The sequence below is a fragment of the Rhinopithecus bieti genome, unplaced genomic scaffold, assembly GCF_001698545.2.
Source record: "Rhinopithecus bieti isolate Rb0 unplaced genomic scaffold, ASM169854v2 scaffold_5406, whole genome shotgun sequence".
NCBI classification, from domain to species: Eukaryota; Metazoa; Chordata; class Mammalia; order Primates; family Cercopithecidae; genus Rhinopithecus; species Rhinopithecus bieti.
The window spans coordinates 690631-703037 of NW_016804922.1; positions in this window are offsets into that span (position 1 = coordinate 690631).

Consider the following 12407-nt stretch of genomic DNA (forward strand, 5'->3'; position numbering starts at 1 on the left):
ACCAAAAGACACTTCATATGGTAAGTCTTAGGTCCAGCTCCCAAATCCCTTGCTCTTCAGATCTGCTGACCTGCCACTGAGCCAGTTACATACATCACTACATGGTGCCTTTTGTATACCCTACACCTCTTCCCCATGTCTCCCCAACACTTTCGTTGTTGTTGTTGCCATCAGAGCTTACCTCTAGAATAACAGGAGCTGAAAATGCAAAGTACTTTCTCAGCCTTAATAATGTTTGAGCATAGATACAATCCCAGCATATGGCCCTTGAGAAGTGTGCTGATAAAATGTGTGAAGACAATTCTCCCTTCGTTTCAGGTTTGTGCATTGTTTGAGAATGACTGGATTCTGATGACAGTGATTAAGTGATAAAAAGGAACAAAAAGAAAGTCTGAGTTTTAATATGATGCAATTCTTGAATACGTCCTAGACCTGCCAGTCTGAAAAACTGTGCAAAATATAAGAAAATGAAACCTCCATTTTTAAGCACTTCTAAATTTATTTCTGTTAGTCCATTTTGCATTGCTTCCAAGGAATACTCAAAGCGGGGCAATTTATAGAGAAAAGTGGTTTTACAGGCTGTACAAGAAACATAGTGTCAGCATCTGCTTTGGGTGAGGGACTCAGGAAGCTTACAATTATGACAGAAGGCAAAAGGGCAGCCAGCATATGGCAGCAAGAGAAAGAGGAAGGAGGTATCAGGCCTTAAACAACCAGATCTTACGCTGTCTCATAGAGTGAGAACTCACTCATTAATGTGATGACAGCACCAAGCTATTCATGAGGGATCTGCCCCCATAAGGCAAATACTTCCCACGTGGCCCACCTGCAACATTGGAGGTCACATTTCAACATGAGATTTGGAGAGGAAAAAATTTCCAAACTATATCAATGGCCTGCTACGTATAGCCAATTGAACACCAGATCATACACCTATCTATTTTAGACTGAAAACATAATCCTACACAGCACTTAACTCTAAAACTCATAAAACAAAAAGCAGATTGTCTACAAAGTAGGTATCATCAGAATGCGGATGCAGGGCCCACTTCATAATTTGTGTATCTCTATGAATTATGGGTGCCTATGTTCAAAATGAGGGCTTATTTTAAAAACAGGAAAAAGAGTCCTATTAAAGGTATTAAAATACATATTATTTTCTTCCTTTGGTTTCCCTTTCAAATTGCCATGATGCGTTTTATTTATTTTTCTAAGAAAGAAACAATTTAAATTGTAAATTATTTGCATGCATGCTACCATTTATGTTTAGATCATGTGATGTTAGTTTTAAATGCAAATATTAGAGCATCTAAATCTGCAGAATCACAGAAATTGCACAATTTATATTTTCAGCTTGTCCCTGACAGTGCCTCTAGCAGGCCTGAAGAAAAAAAGATGTAAGCTAGATTCAGGAAGGTTTGAACAAGAAAGCAAGGGCCCTTCCAGACCAGGAGTCAACCCAAGGGTATGCACTCTAAGGCAGCAGGGATACTCATGGGACAAGCACAAACTCACAGAGGCTCCTGAGAGTGCCACCCTTGATGAGTGGCAAGCACCAGGCCTGACAGCTAAAGGATTCCGCCTCCTGCCAGCCTCTGGATGGATTTGATGTGACCTAGCTGGAGATGGAGTCTAGGAAAGCCAAGCCTGTCATCTCCTTTTGCTACAGGCAAACGGTTCCAATCCATAGTAGAGGCACTCCCCAAGGGTCTTTTAACTTTTGCTGCAAGACAGGGTAGATACTGGATTGAGGGTGGGACAGAAGTTGGAGGTTCTCTTTTACAAGGACACAGTCTTGAGCTGGATGCCTACCTGACAAAGCTGAGTGCTGTCTGCTCAGATTAGTATAGCTATTGCCATCCACTACTGAAACACTTCAGTGCATGTGTGTACAACCTCCACTTTATCCATTTTATGAGTATCTAGGCCCTGCTGGGAAGAGAGTGATGACAGGAAGAGGAAATGTACATGAGTTGATGTTCCAAGCTCTCAGCACATGCCCCATTATTCCATCAGGCTTCGAATAAAAAACCAGTTTAATGATCAAATAATTTCAAGATGATAAGAACAGAGCATTAAACCAAGCATAGAGTCCTTCAGAGTATGGAGTCAGATTAACTATGGAGATCTCATGCCCATAAATCCACATAGCCAAGAGCTGTGGCAGCCTCTAGTTGCTGAAAATGGTCCCTGAACAACAGTTCAAAGAAAATGGAAACCTCAATTCTCCAACTGCATATAAATTAATTCTTTCAACAAGACCTTGGAAGAAGATTCCAAGTTTCATTTTCCCCACCAACACACCTTTATTTCAGTCCCATCGTAAGTCTCTGAGCAGAGAATCCAGCCATGCCCTACTTGAACTTCTGACCTACAGAAAGTGTGGGATAATAAATGTGTGCTGTTTTAATATGTTTTATGTAATTCGTTACAAAGCATGAGAAAACTAATAAATACCCTATCCCCTCTGCTCAATGTATAGAAGCCTGCAAATCCGACACATGTTTAGGAGCATAGTGTATAGTAGTCCACTTTTACAATAATTGTTGGAACTTTCTCTATTAAAAATGAGTAATGTATATGTATGTTAGAAGTTTTTATTTTAATCACATCAGAATATTATTATGAAAATCATGCAAATAGCAAAGAAAGGTCATTGTAAGTTATGATTAAAAGGAAACTTTCCAATGTGACAATGAATAAGTCACATATCTAAAGTCAAAATCATTTATAAAAGTGACAATGGAATGGCAAGACATTGATGAAAGAATTCACCACTTTTGTTAAAAATAGCTGTTATAATCCAGCAATTCAGCTACGAAGAAAAACGAAACCGTATAAATACTAAAAATCAGAACAGCCAACAAGATGCTGTTGGCTCACGCATAATAGCTCTGTTATTTCAAAACAATTCAGTTAGAAAAGAAAATAAGTCAATAAATACTGAAAATGAGAACAATTTTCTACAGAAGAAATACTTTTTTGCCCACAAAACCCAGAAAAATTACATCAACTGTTTTAGGATTAATAAATGTTGGTTTTGATTTAAAATCCTAAAATAAAGGATAAATTTTTCTATATGGTGTGTTTGACAGGTTAGAGCACATAATGGAGATACATCCTATTCACAATGGCAATAAAAATATAAAACACCTAGAACAAAACAACATTGGAGGGTTATATGTATAAAATTACATTGTTAGGTACATAAAAAGGCGGCAAGTATGGGCATGGACATACATTCTTAAATTTTTATTTTACAGATTTTGATACTTATTCAGCTATTTATTTTGTTATCAGTTGCTTCTTTACTTAATTTATGTTAATGTATCACTGTTGGAATGTTTACGGCTCCTTTGCTATTCAGTCTTATCTATTCTCTTTTATTCCCATCTATGACACTGAATGTACCTTGCATGCCAATAGACCATTATTATGTGCTAATTTTGTATATATTTTATATACCTGTGTTCTTTCAAAATGTGTCTTTCTATTTTATTGGTATGTATTTAATCCCATGTTAGTTTTTCTATATCACCCATTTTATTTTTCATGGAGGAATCTGATTTTGAAACCTATTACTATATATGCATCTAATCTACCACTTTTAATTATTTCATGATAGTTCATAGTATGCACCCATCATATTTGTTAAACCACTCTCTAATGACAGAAAGCTGTATTACCTACAAATCCGGGCACCATAAATCATGTTCAGTAAACATGCTTACAAATAACCCACTTGGAATACTGTTGGGATTTATTTGAAATATATCACTACCTCTATATTATACATTATGTCTATATTTAATTTGCTTGAATATTTCTAGATTGATTTATAGAATGACTGTCTTCTGGGCTTCCTCCAGCCAGCAATGCATGAGAGTGCCATATCACCAACATCTACCAGCAAATTTTTGGATGCACTTTTCCCAGTGTAGTGGATATGGCTATATCATTCTTTTTAAAATTCCCATGTCTAATCATTAATTATTTCAAACAAACATATTCTTTGTATTATTTAAGTGTTTCCTTTTATAAATTACCCATTTATACCATTTACCTGCTTCACTCTTAACTCTCCCCTCTTTTTATTGATTTGCAGAAGTCTTTATATATTCTAGATATTGTTTCATTTTTAGACTTTGTGAATATTCTTTTACATGTGTTCTCTTCCTATGTACTTTGTGATTTACTTCATTAAATAAAATTTCCTTGATTTTATTATAATATATTTCACTAATATTTTGCACATTATGTTTTGCTTTTAGAACTTTAAGAAATCCTTACTGCTGGGTGCTTTGGCTCATGCTTGTAATCCTAGTTACTCAGGTGGCCAAGACAGGAGGATTGTTTGAAAAGAGGTGTTCAAGGTTACAGTGAGCTATAATCACCACACTTCAGCCTGGGCAACAGAGCAAGACCACATCTCTTAAAAAAAAGTCCTTCCTCAGTCCTAATTCATCAAGATATTCTACATTGTACACATGCCCAGATTGCCCTATGCCAAATGTCAGTCCAAGTAAACAGCCTTGCCAGCAGAAATGACTTATACATTTTATCATTGTGGAAATGACAGTTGCTAATGCCACTTTTTAATCCATTTCATGTTTGAAAGAATACGAATTTTAGGAGTGATAACTGTATATGAACAGGAAAACATCTTTAAAAGGATAGTTTATATTATTATTAAAATATATTGACAATATTCACATTCAACATAAATCTTTTTGCCATATTCCAAGTTCCACTGAGAAGCTATAAAAAAATCTATAGACTTGCAAGATTATAAAATCATACAGAATTTTAATCTGCTAAAATTTATATTAAGAACCAACGTCTAGGGATACAAGTATATATTTTTGCAGACATCTTATATAATGCTTTTGGAATGTTTGAGATGGAAACATATATCTTCTTTCACTGTCTGCCACCCAAATACAGGACGTTACCCACCTCTATAATCTTTTGAATAAGATAATTTGGAATTCACCACTGCACCCCTGGTTATGAAAGAACTAGAGGAAGTTCTATGACAAGTTCATGCTTATTTATGCTTGTTAGATGTGGATAACTACGACTAAACATTAAAGCTACAAAAGACAGTGTGGTAAAACCAAAAGGTTATTTTATGTCCAAGGAGAAATACTTTGTTATACATGGCTTGGACTATTTGGATTTTCTCTGTATCAGGTGAAGCAGACCATTTTTAACATGTCCCTGTAGTCTTCTAATATATTCCAGAGCAATTTCTGGATGAAATCACCATTCTTCTGAGTTGCATTTTTTACTGTTTTAATTTTCCTAAAATTTGCTCCTTTAAGGTAAATGACTATCTAGCAGAACATTAATAACAAAGAATTTCACATGTCATTCTCTTCATTGACTTGCAAATGCAATCATTCATGTTCTCTTTTGAAGGTAAAGGAATACAGTATATCACATTACAGACTGCAATTCTCATCAGGCAGTTGTGTGAAGAGCTAGTTCTGTTTCTAATTCATTTCTTGGAGAATCCCACTGAAAAGTATCATATCTTGTATGAAAGGTTAATCCTATCCTTCAACCAGAAAAGAAGAATCTATTTTTCTTGCTGAAGTGTAAGTAATAGAATTAAAGTCAACTGAAGACTCAATAGCAGAAAAAGGAGAATATCTGAATCCACAAATCAAAGTATGAATAGCCAAATGACTTAAGACAGACATATGTATGAATTCAAGACAATGGAGAAATAGAATATATCCTGGTTGTAAAGAAAGATTTAGTCGTATTAGCTAATGACTTTTATTTTCCTTAGAGGACTGCCTCTTAGACAGGAAATGTCAAAGGTGGGGTGTGTGTGTGTGTATTCTAATTTGGGGGCATATATTTCATCTTGTTTGATCGTGTAAATAAGTTCAAGCTTGTACTTGACTTGCTGCATGACTGCCAATAAATATAGAAACAAGGCAATGAGGCAAGGAAAGTGACTTTATTCAGAGGTCCAGCAAACCAAGAAGATGAACTTCTGTTCCAAAGAACCATCTTCAGTTAGAACTTTAGGCTCATTTTTTATTTTAATGGAAGGGGGAAGAAAGCAGATTGAGGTCAAGAGGTGACTGACAACCTCAGACATTTGGGTATCAGCAAGGGTCCCAGTAGGTTGTGAAATCTCTTTGTGCTTGGTCAGCAGACCTCTGTTCAGATGAAGTAGCTCAGGTCACAATGTTCCCGTAAATCTTTATGAAAATACCATTACTTGTATGTGTACTTCCTTAACTCCTTGTGAGTTAGTTTTGATAAAGGAACCGTTATCATTTTTTTTCTTAAAGTTGAACTACAACCTAGATTTCTCCTATCATTAGCTGTTCTACAAGCAAAGCTAAGCAGACCCTTTTAATGTAAAGGATATGACCACAGGAGGTGGGGAGTCAGAGGAAAAATGGAGTCAGTCATGCTAAGATTCCTTCTACTATTACAATCATAACACATTATAAAAATAAAATGAATCTAATGATAAAAGATTACAATCAAATTGTTAATAACAACTGAAATTGTAAAAAAAATTGGAGAATTGGACCGAAGTATCCTAATTGACTATATGAACCAATAAAAAAATCTTTTCATCAGGTAACAGAAAATTAGAAAAAAATTAAAAGAAGAGGATAAAAGTCAGATGTACAAGAAATGCTTGGTAAAGTGATATTACTATTGTATATATTTTGGATTTTAGATAAAATCCAACGCTACCCATCGATCAGTTAAGAACATTAATATCTTTAACAAAATATGCCCAGCTAGAGGAAAATTTTAAACAGTACCGTCTCAAAGGTCTCTCCAACTTTAGAGCTATTGAAAAAAAGAGAACATCTAATTTGAGAATGAAGACTCCAAAACCCCAAATCAGTTTCAATATAAATTTATCAAATTTTCTATTCTTCCTAGACACTGAAGTAAGAAATGTCTTAGTCTCAAAATCAACTTAAATGAATGAAAATAAAGTATCATTGAAAAAAATAGGACTTCTTTTTTATTCTATTTTATGAACTTCAGTTGTCATTTGTGCAGGTTGCTGTATACGAAGTTTTTCAAATGTGTTATTTTAATTTTTGAGAAGGACAATATGAGACTTAGCTGTGATTTTCAGCCCAGAGATATTATGAGTTTTTTTGCTAGTTCTGAATCATTGTTAAAATTATGATTTGTTTTAGTATAGTGCTTCAGGAAATAATAACAACACTTTTAGTATTTCAAGTAATACTTTTAAATAAAAAATCTTATGAAGGTTGAAATTTCTGAAGTTCCTGATGCTAATATGCTTCTTGAAAGGTTAGAAACAGTCACAGGTGCCAGTAGTTGTTCAGGGCACAAAGATACCATAAATCTTTCTCAGACATACACACACACACACACACACACACACATATATATATATGTATGTATGTATGTGTGTATAAACATTAATTTTTCAATACATGAATCCTAGGAAAGATTTAAGAGTATAATATATATACTCTTAAAGTCTGATAAACTCCAAATGAAATTTATAATCTGGTGGGAGCTGAGCTGGTTTCTCAGCTCAGCATTTCTCAATGCTTTCTACTGTGCTAAAAGTAGAAAAAATGGTAACAAACAACTAAAGAATAAACAGCACTGCCTTATGTTAAAGGTACATATGAGCAAATAGAAATGATGCCTGTTATGTAAGGAATCTAGCTCCCAGTCCAGACAGGGCTTCACAGGGTCACAGGTTGAGATAAGGTTATACAGTTCCAGAATCCCTTTTGTAACATTTGCATGTGCCTAGAGGAATGTGTCCTCAGTAGAAATGGCTCACATTAGCCAAATTCATAGGAGACTGACAGGACCACATGACAAATCATTGATGTATAAATAAAAATACAACTCTAAAGGAAAGTGTAACACTCATTTTCCTTATCTGAGACAAATATTCTCTGGAGAAAAATTCTCTCGAAAAGCGCAAAGAAGCTACAGTTGGGTGATGATAATAATTAGCACTTGTGACCAGAGGAGTCTGCATCTGCTGGGCAGGGGTGCCCTAAGGACCAGGGCTGAAGACACCATACAACATCCTTGCTCTCAAACTTTGACTTTTCTAAAGATACTCCCCTTACTATTCCTTTTCTGATCACACAGTCTTTTTATGAACAGGACACATCATAAGAAATTGAGAGAAGTCAAATTAGGTTGATTAACATCTTACATAAAATATTAGTGGATCGGGGGAGAGAGTGACTGATTAAAGCAGAACTGAAATGGTCAAAATGGATGGAGGTACACTTTTCCACTTCAGAAGCTTTCTCATTCCACCTCCATTCCATTTCATCCCTACAGAACTCCAGAGCTTTGCCAACGAAGACTGAAAACTTCTGGATTAAAGAGAAGCAGTATCCTCTAGTGGTCAATGACAGAATCTTATTTGCCCACTGTTTAAAACCGAAATTTCTTTGTTCATAAAACAGCATAATAACTTATTCCTATACCAGTGTGAATGAGCTAGCTTATGCTTTAGTAAAAACAATTCTCAAATCTTATTGACATAAAATATAAGGTGCTTACTTCTCACTCTTTTCATGTTTTCACAATTATCCTTCATTTTTTTTTTTTTTTTTTTCATACTGAGGATTCAACCAATATCTTTGGACATTGCTGGAAACTGTGAAGAGAAAAAAAAAGAACATATATAGACAGACTCTAGACACTTCTATCCAGAAGTGACACAACTTAATTCTGCTCACATCTTCCTGACCAAAGTCACAAGGCCGAGGCTGACCTCATGATGTAGGCTCATGTAATACTGATCTGAAAAATGATAATAATGTGATCCAACATACAACTAAATACATTTCCTACAAACCTGAGAAGTGCTTAAGGAAGCTATATTGCTATCATTTTTCAATGTAGCTCAGGAATATTATGGTGGCATATATTCTGTTTATTCTTAAATCTATGGTAAAGGTGGAGTTGGCACTGGTGGGGTGGGGGCAGGGATGTGGTTTGTGTTCATTTTGGAACATTTCTGAGCAGCAGAATTTTGTTTATCTTTCAGTGCTGATTTCTCAAGGTGGGAATAGAATGGGCACAGTTCCAGCAGTGTTAGAAGACATGGTAGCACTTCTTGTATATTTCATTGTTTTACTGAGTTTTATTTTGTGTTCCTGTTTCCCTTAAATATCAAATATGTTTATTTTCTTACTGGTCCTGGAATATAAACTGCACAATTTAACCAGAAGAGCATCTTAGATGTAACTGAAAGCCTCACTCTCCTGGGCAGGCTGGCAAGCACGGCGTTCAGATGTCTGTCATTAAAATGGCATATTTGGTTTTTCCATCATCACTGTTAATCACTATTAATGAGAATTAACTACTGAAAATAGAAAATGCCTCATGAACTTCTCAGAGTTTGGAAACAGATACTGAAGTACATATTTTGTTATATACTGTAATGGTTTTTAAATGTATATAACTAAATAAAGAAACACTTGTTTATCTATCCAGATATCTTCAATATTTTTTCAAAAAATAGTTTTACTTGGATTGGTATTTTAAAATGTGACCCAGAGAGGCACGCCCCTTTATGAGCTATGCAACCTCAGAGAAGAGGCGAGAAATGTATTCCCAAGTGCCAGGGCCTTTCCTCTGCTTTCAACAAAGAAAGTACACTAGTTTTTATGTGTATAATTTTATTTAGATTGCTTAGGTTTTGATTTAAGGAAAGGCATCATGGCTAAAAACAACCGCAAATCAAAACAAAAACAAATTTAAAAAAAATTGAGTGCCACTGATCTATATGATGTAAAGAACTTTCAAAGAGGCACTATAGCATAGTGATTAAGACTGTTCTGAAACTAGAATGCTTTAGATAATGTTCTATAGCTAGAATGCTATACAAACCGGCTTGATAGAAGTGTTTTTCTGATTATTGATCTTACAATTAGCCATGATTTATTTAAAGAAAAGGTAAACAAAGCTTGTTTTAAAGTTTATATTCAAAAAATTAAGAACACAGCAAAAATGTTGTTTGTTAAAATATTAAAACAAAATGAATTCCCAAGTTAAGATAAGGTCTCAATCTTTAACAATTAACAGTTTAGTATAGATTACTAATTTATATTACCAAGTACAGGTAATTTTCATGTGAAAAGAACATAGAAACAGTTTTAAGAGGTCAATCAATGTATCAACTTCTCCTGATTCAGAACTCCAAAAGTTTTGTTGTTTAGGATGTTTTCATATTTTTCATGTATATTTGTTTTATGCTATCAAAACCTTTGTGGTAATTACCTTAATAAAGTTTTATTTTAATTAGTTTTATATGACCAATTTATATTTCTTATTATTAAAAAAAACAGTTTGTAATTATTCCTATTCCCTCAGAGAACAGAGCCTCTGAAATGTTTTTACCTTTAAATTCAAGATAACTTCTATTTCAAAGCCTCAAGAAGTATTTAATAGAAACTTCTGTCTCCCTTTCAGTTTAAAAAACTTATAAAAGATGTGTTCAAAATCAACTGCAGTACAGTCTGTAAAGATTCAATATATCTGACAGACATGAGACTGGGTCTCAACAACAACAACAAAAAAAAGCAGAGAGTCACTAACATGAGACTCTCCATACTTTTAGTTCCTATGTAACAAACCACAACACAACTTATTAAGAAAACAAACCAAGGCCTGGAGCAGTGGCTCCTGTGTATAATCCCAACATTTTGGAGGTGGAGTCAGGTGGATCCCGTGAGTCCAGGAGTTTGACATCAGCCTGGGCAAAACAATGAAACCAAATCTCTACAAACCTACAAAAAATAGCCTGGTATAGTGGTGCATGCCTGTAGTCTCAGCCACTGGGGAGGCTGAGGTGGGAGCCTGGGAGTTCAGGGATGCAGGGAGCTGTAATTGCACCAGGGCACTGCAACCTGGGCAACAGATTGAGACCTTGTCCAAAAAAAAAAAAAAAAAAAAAAAGGAAGGGAAAAAGTACAGGAAAAAAGAGAGGAGGAGGGAGGAAGGAAAAAAGGAAGGAAGGAAGAAGGAAGGAAGGAAGGAGGGAAGGAAGGAAAAACCAAGATCATTAGTATAGTTTTGTAACAAACAGCTGGTTTTCAGCCAAACAGCTGAACTTCAGGCAATCATAGGTAGTCAAGTATCAGACTATGCCCCAATAAAACAAATGCCACATCACGCCATACCCAGATAAGACAGATACCTAATTGTAGCCAATCAGACAATTTCTCTTTTTTGTTTTGTTGGAGAAACCAGCCCCACACCACCCGGCGGGTACCCCGAGTCCAGCAGAGACAAAGGAATTAGAAAGAGACAGAATAAGAGCTTAAAATGAGGGTCCAGGGAACCGGAGCTTCGGAGGCTTGCTCAGGACCCTGAGCTCTCGGCCTCCACCCAATTTATTGGATTTACAAGCTTTGTTCTTAGGGCAGATGGGAGGGGTAGGAAGGGATGAGGAAAAGGATTAATCAGTGAAGGAGAACTCGTGAGTCATTCAATAACATGTATAGCAGTGGTGGTTTCTGTGAATTTCCTTGAGCAAAGCTGTGTGTCTGAATTACTTAAGATCTTTAACTTATGCGGACTGAAAAGGGTGGAAGTGGGTTTCAGGAGAGCCAAGATATTTGATTATACTCCACTGCTTCAAGGGAGTGTTATCTCCCCCAGCAACCTGTGGCTCACTGCTGAGCAGTTATGTTCTGGGGGCATAAAGACATGAAGGCAATAAGGAGACTTTTCTACTCAGAGGCCGCCCATGGCTCCCCATGGATGTCTCACACAGGGGAGACCAACTCATCTGGCAACCCAGAAACTCTCATTCCCACATGTCCCCCTTTTTTTGTCTCTCTCTTTTGTTTTTTTTTTTTTTAATTGATAACCGCCATTGCTATCACAGTTCGTTCATGGTGTCTGGTTTCTCTCCCAAGGCACCGTCCGCATCTGTAGACTAAAAACAAACAGCATAAACAGACACAAACCAAAATAAAATTTGCAATTGTTGATCCACCTATGGTTTTAATCCACTTTAAAGGATTAGTGTTAGAAAGGCCGTCAGCGACTCCAGTAAGAATATCAGCTCCAGGCAACAGGCTGAGATGAGCCTGAGATACCTCAAAAAGTTGTTTTTTCAGTTTAGCAATATCTAGTGTTAAATTATCTTCTTTTCCTTGTAGGTGACATCTAATCATCTCCCATTGGTGTTCAGTGGCATTATAAGAGCTAGAAGTAATACAAAATGCAGAAGTATTCCAATCACATTGCATTTGAATTCTATGCTCCAATCTCATAATCCGATCTCCCATCCAAATTACTGTTTGACAGAGATCATTAATTTGATTTGCCAATTTTTGATCTCTTTGGCTTTGGGAAGTCCAAAGCTTAGAAGAATTTTTCTGCCAACTATCCAC